The sequence below is a fragment of the Dipodomys spectabilis genome, unplaced genomic scaffold (assembly GCF_019054845.1).
Source record: "Dipodomys spectabilis isolate Male_0828 unplaced genomic scaffold, ASM1905484v1 ptg000069l, whole genome shotgun sequence".
Classification (NCBI taxonomy): Eukaryota; Metazoa; Chordata; class Mammalia; order Rodentia; family Heteromyidae; genus Dipodomys; species Dipodomys spectabilis.
Genome location: NW_024870746.1, coordinates 4,450,340 through 4,462,969, shown reverse-complemented (window position 1 = coordinate 4,462,969; position 12,630 = coordinate 4,450,340).

The following is a 12,630-nucleotide window of genomic DNA, read 5'->3' as shown; positions in this document are numbered from 1 at the left end:
GGTCTGAACTCTGGGCCTGGACGCTGTCCCTCAGCTCTTCAGCTCAAGGCTAGTGCTCTACCACTTGAGCCACAGCGCCACTTCCAGGTTTTTTCTTTTTGCTATGTGGTACTGAGGAATCGAACCCAGGGCCTCATGCATGCAAGGCAAGTGCTCTACCACTGAGCCACCTTCCCAGCCCTTGTATGGCATTGAGAGATTGAAATTTACCTATGCTAAAACCTCACACCAAGTAGAGGCTCAGAGAGATTGTGCAATTTCCCTAAGGTCATACAGCTAAGGTAAAGTGTAGTCAGCTACCTAGGTGAGCTCTTAACACCAGCTCTCTAAGAAAAACAAAGTAAAACAAAAACTCTAAATACAAAACCAAAACAGTATGAGCAGGGGAGACCAACTTTTCGTTTCCTGATACCAGCAGCTGCCTTCCTCAGCTTCTTTCTGTGTGTCGCTAATGGATCCTCAACCCTGGGTAAGCCTACCACTTCTAGGCATGGAAAGCCTTACAGCTAGCAAGTTCTGCCAAGGTTGCCTATAAGCTTTTCCTTTCCTTACAAGAGCCCCTGAGTTAAATGTTGGGAGGGGGTCCCCAGAGAAGAGCAGCAGTCATGTGAGAACTGGCCTTGGCACTTAACCTTAATTCCTCACACATGCTTTAATCCAAACTCTGGTGAGGGGATCCTACTTGGTCCCATTGTGTCCCTTTCTCCCTGTCTTCCAGGCTCCTCAGTTCCCTCTCCTTTGTTCCAGGAACTGAACACACACAGTTTAGAGAAGCTCTAACCAATGGCTGAGTACAGCTCCTCTGTTCCTGCAGTGGCCACTGAAGAATAAGCACAGAGGCCTCCAAGGGGAGCAATATTGAGAACCATAAATCATTGGATCATAACCCAATCTTGAATGATTGGTGTAGTTTCTCTAAAGCACTATATGTTTCTGGAAGGGTTAACGAAGCAAGCAATTACTATTGTCATTATCACCATCATTCTGATTACTACTAATATGGCTAATTCCCTTTGCCAATGTTAAGTGTTTGTTACAACACATGTAGGTTTTAGGTCATTATTTAATAAAAGCAATATAGATAACAATGAAAACAATAGAGAGTAAGCCTGAAGCTAGGGCTTGGAGCCAAAGAAAACAAAGCAGACTTTATTTCTCCAAGATTTTGGTTAATATGAATTGGGCCTCTGTCCTGCATCCTGCACTGGGTGATTTTTTTCTTTTAATATATGTTACTTCATAATAACCTTTCAAGGTGGGTATTGGCTACATTTTGCAAGCCAAGGAAATTGAGGCTCAAAAAGATTAAGAAAGAGACTTGCATAAGATCTTAGCCAAGTGGTGGAGCCGGATGGGAACAGGTCTGTCAGACACCAGGCTTTGAGCTGTAATCAGTCAATCAGAGCAGAAAAGTTGAGGATGAAACTTTCAGAGCAGAGAGGAGAGGCTGGCAGGCCCTGTGCCCCAAAGAAGGAACACTAGTCTAAACCTAAAGTGTGGGCTCTTTGCCAGAAACAATTTCAGTAAAGGCCCCAGGAAGTCAGAGGATAACCATGCAGATTAGGCAGAAAGCAACACAGAATGAGAAAGATGGGGGAAACACACACACACACACACACACACACACACACACACACACACACACACACACACACACACACACACACACACACACACACACACACACACACACAGAGATAAAGCCCTGTTGCCTGCATGCAAATAGAAAGCTGTATTGAAAGTCACTTTGTAGTTGGGGCTGGGAGTGGACAGACTGTTATCTGACTGACTGGACAAAATCAAGTCTTGATTCAGTGGGAAAATGGACTGTCGTTTATAAACACAAAGGTAGCCAGAGGAGGCAAGCCAGGAGAGATATGGAGAAGGAGAGTGAATCAGAATGAAACAGAACTAGGGAGGGGAAAATCTGTGTCCTGGCATAGGTGTGGCCCAGAGTACAACTAAGGGGCTGAGAGATCAAGTAGAGAAACCAGCCTCCAGAGGCCACAGTGGTGAGAGACACACCCCTTGAGAGATACAGGAATGCTTGTTAGCTTTGGACAAACTGCACATCCCCCCTCCCCTCCACCAAATCCCCAATCTGATTAGAAGCCTCTGGTCTCTCTCCTTGATCTCAGCCCCAAGTGGAGAGTAGTTAGTCTTGAGACCTGCTTAATGCTATTAGCTAAAGCTGCTTAGGCAGGAGAGCAAGAGGAGCTGGGATCCTGGGAAGGGTAAAGCCCAGCCACCTTTTTTCCTTGGGCAGGGTGGGGAATGTCTGGGGTAGATATCCTTCCTTTGACTCCTCTCAGTCTCCCTTCCCTTCCTCTCCCCTGACTGAAGGATGTACTGACAGAGAACCCAAGGGCATCATCACGCATCCTTGCCCAGGGCAGGGAGGATCCCTTTTGGATGTTGGGATGCTGATGTGGGAATTAGCTTCCTCCAGCAGCCTCAGCTCTTCCTACATAGGCAGCAGGAAAGAGAGGCTCTCGAGCAGCAGCTGGCTGCTCCTCTCCCTCCCTAGCCTTAGCCCGTCTCCTGGCTCCCTTTCTATCCCCTTTACTGCATCTCAGATCTCTGTCCAGCCCCTCCTCACAGCCCCCACCCCTTGACCTTGACTCCCTGGAGGCCCGTGGGATTGAAAGGGTTTAAATAACTCTGAGGGAGCAGAAATCCAAACCCAGACACCTCCAGTCTCATTGTCATGGGCATCTGAAGGTCAAGGAGAAAATAACACATCCCCTCAGGGGTCCAGAGGTTAAGGGGATGGGACATGGGGTGTCCGCACCGGTTTTTAGCTTGGGACCCGCCCCTTTGACCACTGCCAGTCTGCACTCTGATCTTTCTTCAGCTCAGTTTCTCTTTCACTACCTCTCTTCTCCCATTCCACTTGAACACGTGTGTGTGTGTGTGTGTGTGTGTGTGTGTGTGTGTGTGTGTCTATCTGTCTGTCTGTCTGTCTGTCTGTCGTGGTGACTGAACTCTGAGCCTGGGTGCTGTCCCTCAGCTCTTCAGCTCAAGGCTAGCGCTCTACCACTTGAGCCACAGCACCCCTTCCTGCTTTTTCTGTTTATGCGGTGCTGAGGAATCAAACCCCAGGGCCTCATGCATGCAAGGCAAGCACTCTACCACTGAGCCACCTTCCCAGCCTGAACCCCCTCCTTTTTTCCTTTCCTTTTTTTTTTTGCCAGTTTTGGGGCTTGAACTCAGGGCCTGGGCACTGTCCCAAGGCTCAAGGCTAGCATTCTACCACTTGAACCACAGCACCACTCTTGGCTTTTGCTATTTATGTGGTACTGAGGAATTGAAACCAGGGCTTCATGTATGCTAGGCAAGCACTCTACCACTAGGCCACATTCTCAGCCCTGAATCCCTCTTTCTTTCCTCTTCTCACTCACCAGCTTTCTCTCATCTTTCTTTCCTGCCGCGACTGTTTCCCACTCTTCTCTCTTCCCTTTTGTCTTTCTTCTCTTTCCTCTCTCTCTTTTTCCCCCCTCACTCCCCTGAGATGCCTGTCTCTCTTTTTCGGATCTCTGTCTCCCCACTTCTCACCCAGCCGTTTTGTTCTTTCTGTCACTGTCCCTCACGGTCACTTTCTGGTTTTGTCTCTATGTCTTTCCTCTCCTGCTTCTATGTGATGGCTCCTACAGTCTCACTTCCCCAATCTCTTCCTTCTCCCAAATCCCACCAGCACCCCTTCCTTTCCCCAAGTGGCAGCCTCAACACTGATTCCTCGCATGGCATTCCCATTAGCTGTGACCTGGAGAACCCCCTGGGCACTCCCCTACATCCTTAGTCTCCCCACCCAGGGGTAAGAAATCCCCTCCCGCAGGCAGAGGTGGCAGAGGAACCAGGCCTGGGGGAGAGGAAGTGAAAGTTCCTAGCAAATAGATAAGCTGAGTGAGTTAAGTAAGTCTGGGGCTGAGTAATGGGGCCAGGAAATCAGGGGGCCAGCAGCCTCTATAACAGGCATCCAAGGTAGTCTTTACTAACTGGGGGGTTCTGTGACACCTTCTGACTCAATCCCCAATCTTTAATCTCTGGTCCACTTCTAGCCTCAATTCCACAGACTTAACGTGAACCCTTAATTTCTAGCAAGCCCCATGCCCAACCATGGGCTCCATCCATGCACCTTGGTGCCTACGCCTAGGGGGCTCCATTGCCAGAAAGGGGAATGAAGATGGAATGGCAGCAGCACCCATAGCCTGCCCCACTGGTTTCCATGGTGAAGGGGCTGGAAGAGGGGTAAGGACTTTCCTCTGTCATCTCCTGGTGCCTCTTCAGCCCATATCAGTGCTCAATGTCCCCAAGGCTCTCATGCCACAGGTCAAGGTAGGACCTAAGGTCTCATCTTCAGCCTCCTTAGTCTTAGCCCTTTGGGAAGGATATGCTTAGTCTGAGGGAAGGAGGGAGGCAGGTGACTGGGCAGAATCCCTTTACCTCAGATTTCCATTTAATTCACCCCACCCTGCTCTGCTTCAGGTAGAAACAGAGCCCCAACTCTCCCCATCATGAGATCTTTCTGCCCTCCAGCTCCTTCCCGTTCCCATGCTGTGATCCTGCAACCTTGCCTGCTTCAGCGGCCTCGCTGCGCCCCCACAGCCACCAGCAGATTGCCAGCCCTGCGAGGAGCCCACAGCTCTTCATCCTCAGTCCCTCCCTGGCAGCAGAGTGTGCTGAGAGGCAGAACCTTGTATACACAGACACCCCACGGGCAGGGAGATGGCAGAGACCATCCTTCATTCCACCCCCAGAACCCAACTTCACTAATGCATCCCAAGATTCTTTCTGCTCCAGAAAGCCAACATCTGCCCCAACATCGGGTCCCACTTGGGGCACGGTCGATTGCCATCGTGGACCTGCTGGCTTATGATGTACTCCTGCAGGTGCCAAGGTGCTTTCTGTCCTGAATGCCCAACACCTGGCTCTCTGGCTGTCCCACATCTGAATGCCAAAGCCCTGACACCTCCCAAGTGGCTTCAGTGTGGCCCCAAGGCAGGGGGCTCCCAGATGCACTCCTCACTCCTGTTCCCAAGTGCCCCCCCCACTGGCTCCACAGTTGGGCCGGGGGTAGGGGCAGAGAAGGGCCGCCCCTCTGTGCCAGCCCCAGCCGCAGACCTACAAGAGACTCTTACCGAGCTGCTGTGCAGACAAGTCCCCCGAGCTCAGTCCGGAGCCTTCTGGCGCACTCCTCGCCCAGCGACCCTTACTTAGCTCATCACAGGCGTTAGGGTTACTTAAAATGAGAGCGGGATCTCCAAGCTCCCTAGGGAGCTGATGTGGTTTTCAGACAATAGCATTAACCCTTCAAGGTCCAGCACAAGGTCCCAAGCCCCCCCCCCCTCGCAGGCTCCCCCACCCTGTGGGGGTGGGGTGGAGGAGTGTCTTGCTCTAGGTCCTTTGCATCCAGAGCCTGCCTCTAGAGCGGCTGGCTCCTAAAACATCTGGCCAACAAGGAGACTGGCATGAGGGCTACCTCTTCAACTCTTTCAAGGGATGCTAATCTATTAGAAAGTCCTTCCAGCTGTCTACCCTTCTCACTCACACAGCCATTCTCTTGTGGAACTTTTTGTGGTGAGAATAGTACAGACAGACCCAGAAAACACAATCTCTGACATAACACCTCCCACCCCCCACACTTCAACTCCCCCACTTGAGCCCCAGGTCCCACCCTCCCTGTACCCAGAGACTGCTGCTGGATCTTCACAATTTATAACTTTTCTTCTTAGTCTCCATAAAATGATATAACAGGCTTACTCGTTTTCCTTTTCCTAAGGAGTTTCAAGCCGTCATGTAGAGCTCTAGAAAATGGAAGACTCGTACTCATAACCTGACATGGAATTGCCACCCCTTTGTACAACTACACAGTAATAATAATAACAATAATAATAATAATAATAATAAGCTGAGTGCCTATGTCTCACAGTAATAATCCTAGCTACTCAGGAGGCTGAGATCTGAGGAAGCCAACCCAGGCAAAAAAGTCCCTGTGAGACTCTTATCTCCAATTAACAATTCAAAAACCAAAAGTGGAGCTATGGTTCAAAGTGGTAGAGCACTAGCCTTGAGCAAAAGAGCTCAGCGACAGAACCTCAGCCCTGATTTCAAGCCCCATGACTGACAATAATAATAATAATAATAATAATAAGAAGAAGAAGAAGAAGAAGAAGAAGAAGAAATAAAGAAAGAGAAAGAGAAAAAGAAAGAAAATGACTTTTCTTTTTCCTTACTAATTTGATTTGCTGCTAGATAGCAGGAAGAACTTCCAGCTAAGGATTAAGACAGCTAGGAGAAAGTGACTAGAGGCCCATCAGATAGCCAGTCTAGGAACAAGATAAGAGGTCAGGTTCCAGGATATCCTGTGGAGGGAATGGATAATTTAAGTAACTGAATTAGCTAAGAGACAGGGATTTTCAGGAGAAACTAGAGAAGGGTGGAGACCAAAGACAGAGCCTCTGTTTTTAAAGTCTGGGGGACCAAGAGGCCCTGGAGCCTGTCAGGCGTGTGTCTAATCTCCAAATTCCTATCAGAGAGAGAAGATTGATGGATATCATGGTGGTGGTGGTGTGGGGGGAGAAATCAATATGAATTTCTTTCTTTTTTTTCCCCCTGCCTCTGACAGACCAAGTTTCCCCCACTCTCCCTCTCATTACACAGCCCCTCCCAACCCCGAGCTGATGGAGATGGGAATGGAGGGCCATGGAATTAAATTCTGGGGGTTGTTTTCTGGTTAAATCAACCGAAGCTAACATGATGGAAAGGTGAGAGAGAGGCTGATTGATGGAAGAGACAGGACTGGGGGCCATGAACAGAGGAGGCAGGGAGGACAGGGCTCTGTGGGTCCACGGAGGGCAAAGAGAAAAGGGCTACAAAGGGAGCGAGACATGGTGCCAGGACAATGGCTAGAGAGGTGTTGGGGGATACTAGAAAGAACTATGCAGACCTGGCCTCCAGAGAATAGAGATCTGCAGACAGAGTGAGGTGAGAGCCAAGACATGGATCCTGCTCAATCTCTCTCTCCCTCCCCCTGCACCTTCTCTCTCTCTTACGGGGACTTGAACTTGCTAAGCAAGTGCTCTGGCACTTGAGCCTCATCCCCAGTCTGTTTGTGTTCAGTTTCTCAGATATTGTCTGCATTAAACAACCCACATATATTCCCCCCCCACACCAGACTTTGATCCTCTTACCTCTGCCGCCAAAGTAGCCAGGATTGCAGGTGTGTGCAGACACCCAGCCTAAGTGTCCCGCTTAGGTATCTTGGGTATTTCCTCATTTTGGAGCTTTCCTTGCCCCTTGCTCAAATTCAGCTTTTTTTTTTTTTTTTTTGCCAGTCCTGGGATTTGAACTCTGGGCCTGGTGCTGTCCTTCAGCTCTTCAGCTCAAGGCTAGCACCCTACCACTTGAGCCACAGCACCACTTCCAGCTTTTTTCTGCTTATGTCATGCTGAGGAATCGAACCCAGGGCCTCATCCATGGGAGGCAAGCACTCTACCACTGAGCCAACTTCCCAGCCCATGTTTTTTTGTTTTAATTTTATTTTCTTGTAAAGATGCTGTACAGAGGAGTTACAGTTACATCTTGTTGAGCATTGTTACCCTCTCCTTTGTTTTTCTCCTACTATCCTGTCCCTCCTCAACTCCCTGCTTTTTCTGCTTATGTGGTACTGAGGAATTGATCCCAGGGCTTCATGCATGTTAGGCAAGCACTCTACAACTAAGCCACATTCCAGACCCTTCACATTTTTTTTTCTTTTTCTTTTTGGTACCTGTACTGGGGCTTGAACTCAACCTGGGTGTTTTTCCTTAGATTTATTTTTTCCTTCGGCCTGGCACGCTACCACTTGAGCCACAGCTCTACTTTGAGCTTTTTGCTGGTTAACTGGAAATAAGAGATGAGGCCTGGGAAGGTGGCTCAGTGCTAGCTTTGAGCTGAAGAGCTGAGGGACAGCGCCCAGGCCCAGGGTTCAGGCCCCACGACTGACAAAAACAAAAACAAAAACAAGAGATGAGACTTCCAGAAAACTGGAAATGGTGCTGTGGCTAAAGTGGTAGCGTAGTAGCCTTGAGCAAAACTGCTCAAGAATAGCCCCCAGGCCTTGAGTTCAAGCCCCATGACCAATAAAAAAGAAGAAATGAAAAGGAAAAGGAAAAAGAATTAAGAGTCTTATGGACTTTCCTGATGTGTTGAACTACCCATCCTCAGATCTCAGCTTCTGAGTAGCTAGGATTATAGGCATGAGATATCAGCACTGGGCTGTTTTTTGTTTGTTTGTTGAGATGTTAGGAGTAAAACCCAGAGTTTCACATGCAGGCAAGCACTCCATTCCTGAGCTACATCCTTCACCCCCATCTCCTTCACTGATAGTTTTCAGATGATTTGAGTTAGGAGCAGGTAGATGCCTAAGTTTAGGAGGACTTCATTCGAAGCGGGAGGAGCACTTCATGAAGGCCCATTCACCTGCAGAATCTACAATCTATAGTGGAAGAACCAAGACCTAGATTTAGGCCTGTAACTCCCTGGGATCTCCAGAGACCTTCCTGCCCACAAGCTGTCCTAGGAAGGCCACCTGTAAAAGACCTCCAGACAGCCAGGTGTTGTTGGTTCATGCCTGTAATCCTAGCTATTCCAGAGGCTGAGATCTGAAGATCACAGTTCAAAGCCAGCCTGGGTAGAAAAGGCCATGAGACTTTTATCTCTAATAAACTATTCAGAAAAAGATAAAAGGGGTACTGTGGCTCGAGTGGTAGAGCACTGGCCTTGAACAAAAGAAGCTCAGGGACAATGCCCAGGCCCTGAGTTCAAGCCCTAGGACTGGCACCAAAAAACAAAACAACAATAACAACGACAAAAAACCCTCCAGACAAAGAGGCTCACGGCTCTTCTGTGGTCTCCCTTGCCACCATCCTGCTCCTGCAGAGTCCCTCCTGTGGCTGACTTGAAGACCACGTGAGAGCGAGGGGAGCTGCTGTTGGGTAGAGTTTTCACCTCTTGTCTTCCCTGCCCACTTCCTCTCATCTTGCAGGAAACTTGATAAAACCAGCTCTCCTCACCTCACCCACTTTTGTTCCAATTCACATTCACTAGCTTGGCTCAGACGTTGACTTCAGCTGGGATGGCCAGCTGGGCTTTCTGTTTCTTCCATGGGAGATAAACAAATATCCTACTACTGGTGGGGTAGTATGTGTATGGGGTGGGGGGGAGGGAACCCTGGACTAAACTGAATCCTTTTACATGATGAGTTGGCTCTGTGCTCTATGTGCATCCCATGGCCCTGCATGGTGATTCACACAGCCAATCCAAAATCCAACCAGCCTGATACACCATACGCAGCCTCAACACATTTTTTGTTGGTCATGGGGCTTGAACTCTGGGCCTGGGTGCTGTCATTGAGCTCTTTCACTCAAAGCTAGTGCTCTACCACTTTGAGCCACAGCTCCACTTCTGGTATGCTGGTGGTTAATTGGATATAAGCATCTCATGGACCTTCCTACCTGGGCTAGCTTTGAACCATGATCCTCAGATCTCAGCCTCCTACTCAGGAGGATTGCAGGTGTGAACCACTGGCACCTGGCTTTCAACATGTTTTATATTATTTACTTATATTTGTTTATGTTTTGCAGCTCCGGGGATTACACCCAATTCTACTATTGACTTACACCCTTAGCTCCTAACTTTATTTCCATCAATTCTCCCTGGCCTGATGTGCCCCACAAGTCTGTCACAGTGAATTACAGTAATGGCATCTGAGCCAGGAAGGATGAGGATAGAGGCCCCCTTGTTTGGGGCAGCAGTTAGCTTCTTCTGCTTTGGGGCTTAAAGCACAGTGTCTCCTAGTACTCTCTTTGGGCAGGGAAAGGGACCGGAAAGAGCTGGTGAGTGATGGTTGGGGAGCAGGATCAGGGCACAGACTCGGGCAAGTAGATACCACAGGAGTAAACCAAAGATAACTTGTTTGAGTCTCAACTAGAACTTTTCCTGCTCTAGTGAGTGATTTTTCTTTTTCACACGTGTTTAAATTGTGCAAGAGGCTGAATTTGGAAGAGTCTATCAGCTGTGTATCAAGACCTCAATAGCTGAATGTGCCCTTGGGGGATTTCACTCAGTGCTTTTGCAGTGACTGAAGTTAACTTGGTGCAGGCTAGACTCTGGTGGCTCAGGCTTTTAATCCTACTTGTTTAGAAGGTTGAGATCTGAGGATCATGGTTCAAAGGCAGCCCAGGCAACTCCATGAGATTCTTATCTCCAATTAACCACCAGAAAACCAGAAGTGAAGCTGTGGCTCAAGTGGTAGAGCGCTACTAGCCTTGAGCATAAACACCTCAGGACAGTGCCTAGGTCCTGTGTTCAAGCCCCAGGAACAACACAAACCCACAGATGCAGATACAGACACAGATACACACAGACACACACATGCCCCACAGGCTGGAAGATTCAACATGGGCCTACTTCTTGGGAAAAGCTTCTTTAGGGGCTGCCCAGGGATGATTTCCAGTCAGGGTGGCCTATCCTTTTCCTTGAGGGATAGGAAGAATTCAAGAAAACTAGTTTCCTTTCTTGTCCTCCACTGTTCCCTTGTTCTTCTGCCAGAGTTCTGTTGGGGGACATGGCAGCCATAGCAAAGGTGGTTTGGGAACCTGGCTGGTTCTAGGAGAGTCTGTCTGTCCAGTCTAATTGTAACAGGGAGCCATGTATAAGTACTCTTTTTTTTTTTTTCTTTTGGTCGGTCGTGGGACTTGAACTCTGGGCCTGGGCGCTGTCCCTCAGCTTTTCAGCTCAAGGCTAGCGCTCCACCACTTGAGCCACAGTGCCCTTTACGGCTTTTTCTGCTTATGTGGTGCTGAGGAATCGAATCTGGGGCTTCATGCATGTAAGGCAAGCACTCTACCACTGAGCCACCTTCCCAGCCCCTGTATAAGCACTCTTAACCAAATTTTGGGAAAGCAGGGCCATTCCCACCACTCCTGCCTCATGTCCAATACAGGATGGAACTCAGTGCTTCCCATCAGAAAGGGGTGGAAAGCCAGGCACCAGTGACTCAGAAAAGGGTAGAAAGCCGGGCACCGGTGGCTCATACCTGTAATCCTAGCTACTCAGGAGGCTGAGATCTGAGGATTGAGGTTCAAAGCCAGCCTGGGCAGGAAAGTCTGTGAGATTCTGATCTCAAATAAACCACCAGAAAACTGGAAGTGGTGCTGTGGCTCAAGTGGTAGAGCGCTAGCCTTGAGCTGAAGAGCTGGAGGACAACACCCAGGCCCTGAGTTCAAGCTGCTCAATTGGCAAAATAAATAAATAATTGAAAAGAAAAGAAAGGAGTGGAAAGGCATAGTTTCTACTAGATTCCCCCCAGAAAGGAGGGAGAAACTGTGCTCCGCCCCAGCCCTGCTAATGGAGAGATAAGATCCTCAGGTGGCTAGAGAGGGGAAAAGAAAGGAAGCGCAGCTGGGAACCAGTAGCTTATTCCCATAATCCTAGCAACTCAGGTGGCTGAGATCAGAGGATCGCAGTTCAAGGCCAGCCAGGGTAGGAAAGTCTGTAAGACTCTTTTTTTTCCTTTTGGGTCATGTTGTGGGGCCCAAACTCTGGGCCTGGGTGCTGTCCCTCAGCTCTTCAGCTCAAGGCTAGCACTCTACCACTTCCGGCTTTTTTCTTTTTGCTTATGTGGTGCTGAGGAATCAAACCCAGGGCCTCTTGCATGCAAGGCAAGCGCTCTACCACTGAGCCACCTGTGAGACTCTTCTATTCAATCTGCCACCAAAATGCCAGAAGTGGAGTTAGGGCTCAAGTGGTAGAACACTAGCCTTATGCAAAAAGGTCCAGGAATGGTGCCCAAGCCCTGAGTTCAAACTCCAGGGCCAGCACCGAATTTTGAAAGAGGAAAAAAAAAAGGGAAGAAAGAAAGAAGGAGAGGAAGGGAGGAAGGGAGGGAGGAAGGGAGGAAGAGAGGAAGGAAGGGAGGGAGAAAAAAAGAAAGAAAGGAAAGAGGCAGGCAAACCTTGGGAGGAGGAAATCTGGCTTAAGAAGACTAAGAAGAAAGGAGAAGGAATTGAGAACTGAGAAGGCTAGGGGCAGAGAGCCGTGGGGAGGGCCTGCTGCTAGTGTGGGCACACGGCTGAGGTAGCCCTGGAATGCAGTGTTGGGAGGGAAGGGGGGGATCTGGGGGCTGCAGGGGGAGGGAGGGCTGGGTGTGTGGAGCTGTGGTGTCGGTGGAGACTCTTCATGTCCCATTAGCAGCAATGGAAGGTGACATGAGGGATCGATACCAATCGAGGCAACAGACTCCCAGTAATAAACCCATTTCACTCACACTTCTCCACCCCCACTGCCTGACCCGCAGCGAGGAGCTGGGGAGGGCTTCCCACCCCAACCAGGCTTTCCAGACAGGCGGCTCTCAGGACAGTCCCAGACCTGGGACAGGGGCAGGGGCTGTTCCCGTGGAGAAGCCTTCTTGGGTTGGAGGTCTGCAGTCTGGAAAGCTTTGGAGCTCAGCTCTTTCCTGGGCAAAGGTGAAGGCTTCTTTGTGCTTCTGGGTATCTAGGAAGACACCCCTGCTTTTATGGGGTGGGTGTGGCGGGGGTCTGAATGTGATTGTCTCTGTTAGTAGGTGTGCAGCTGTGTGTCTCTGAGGAG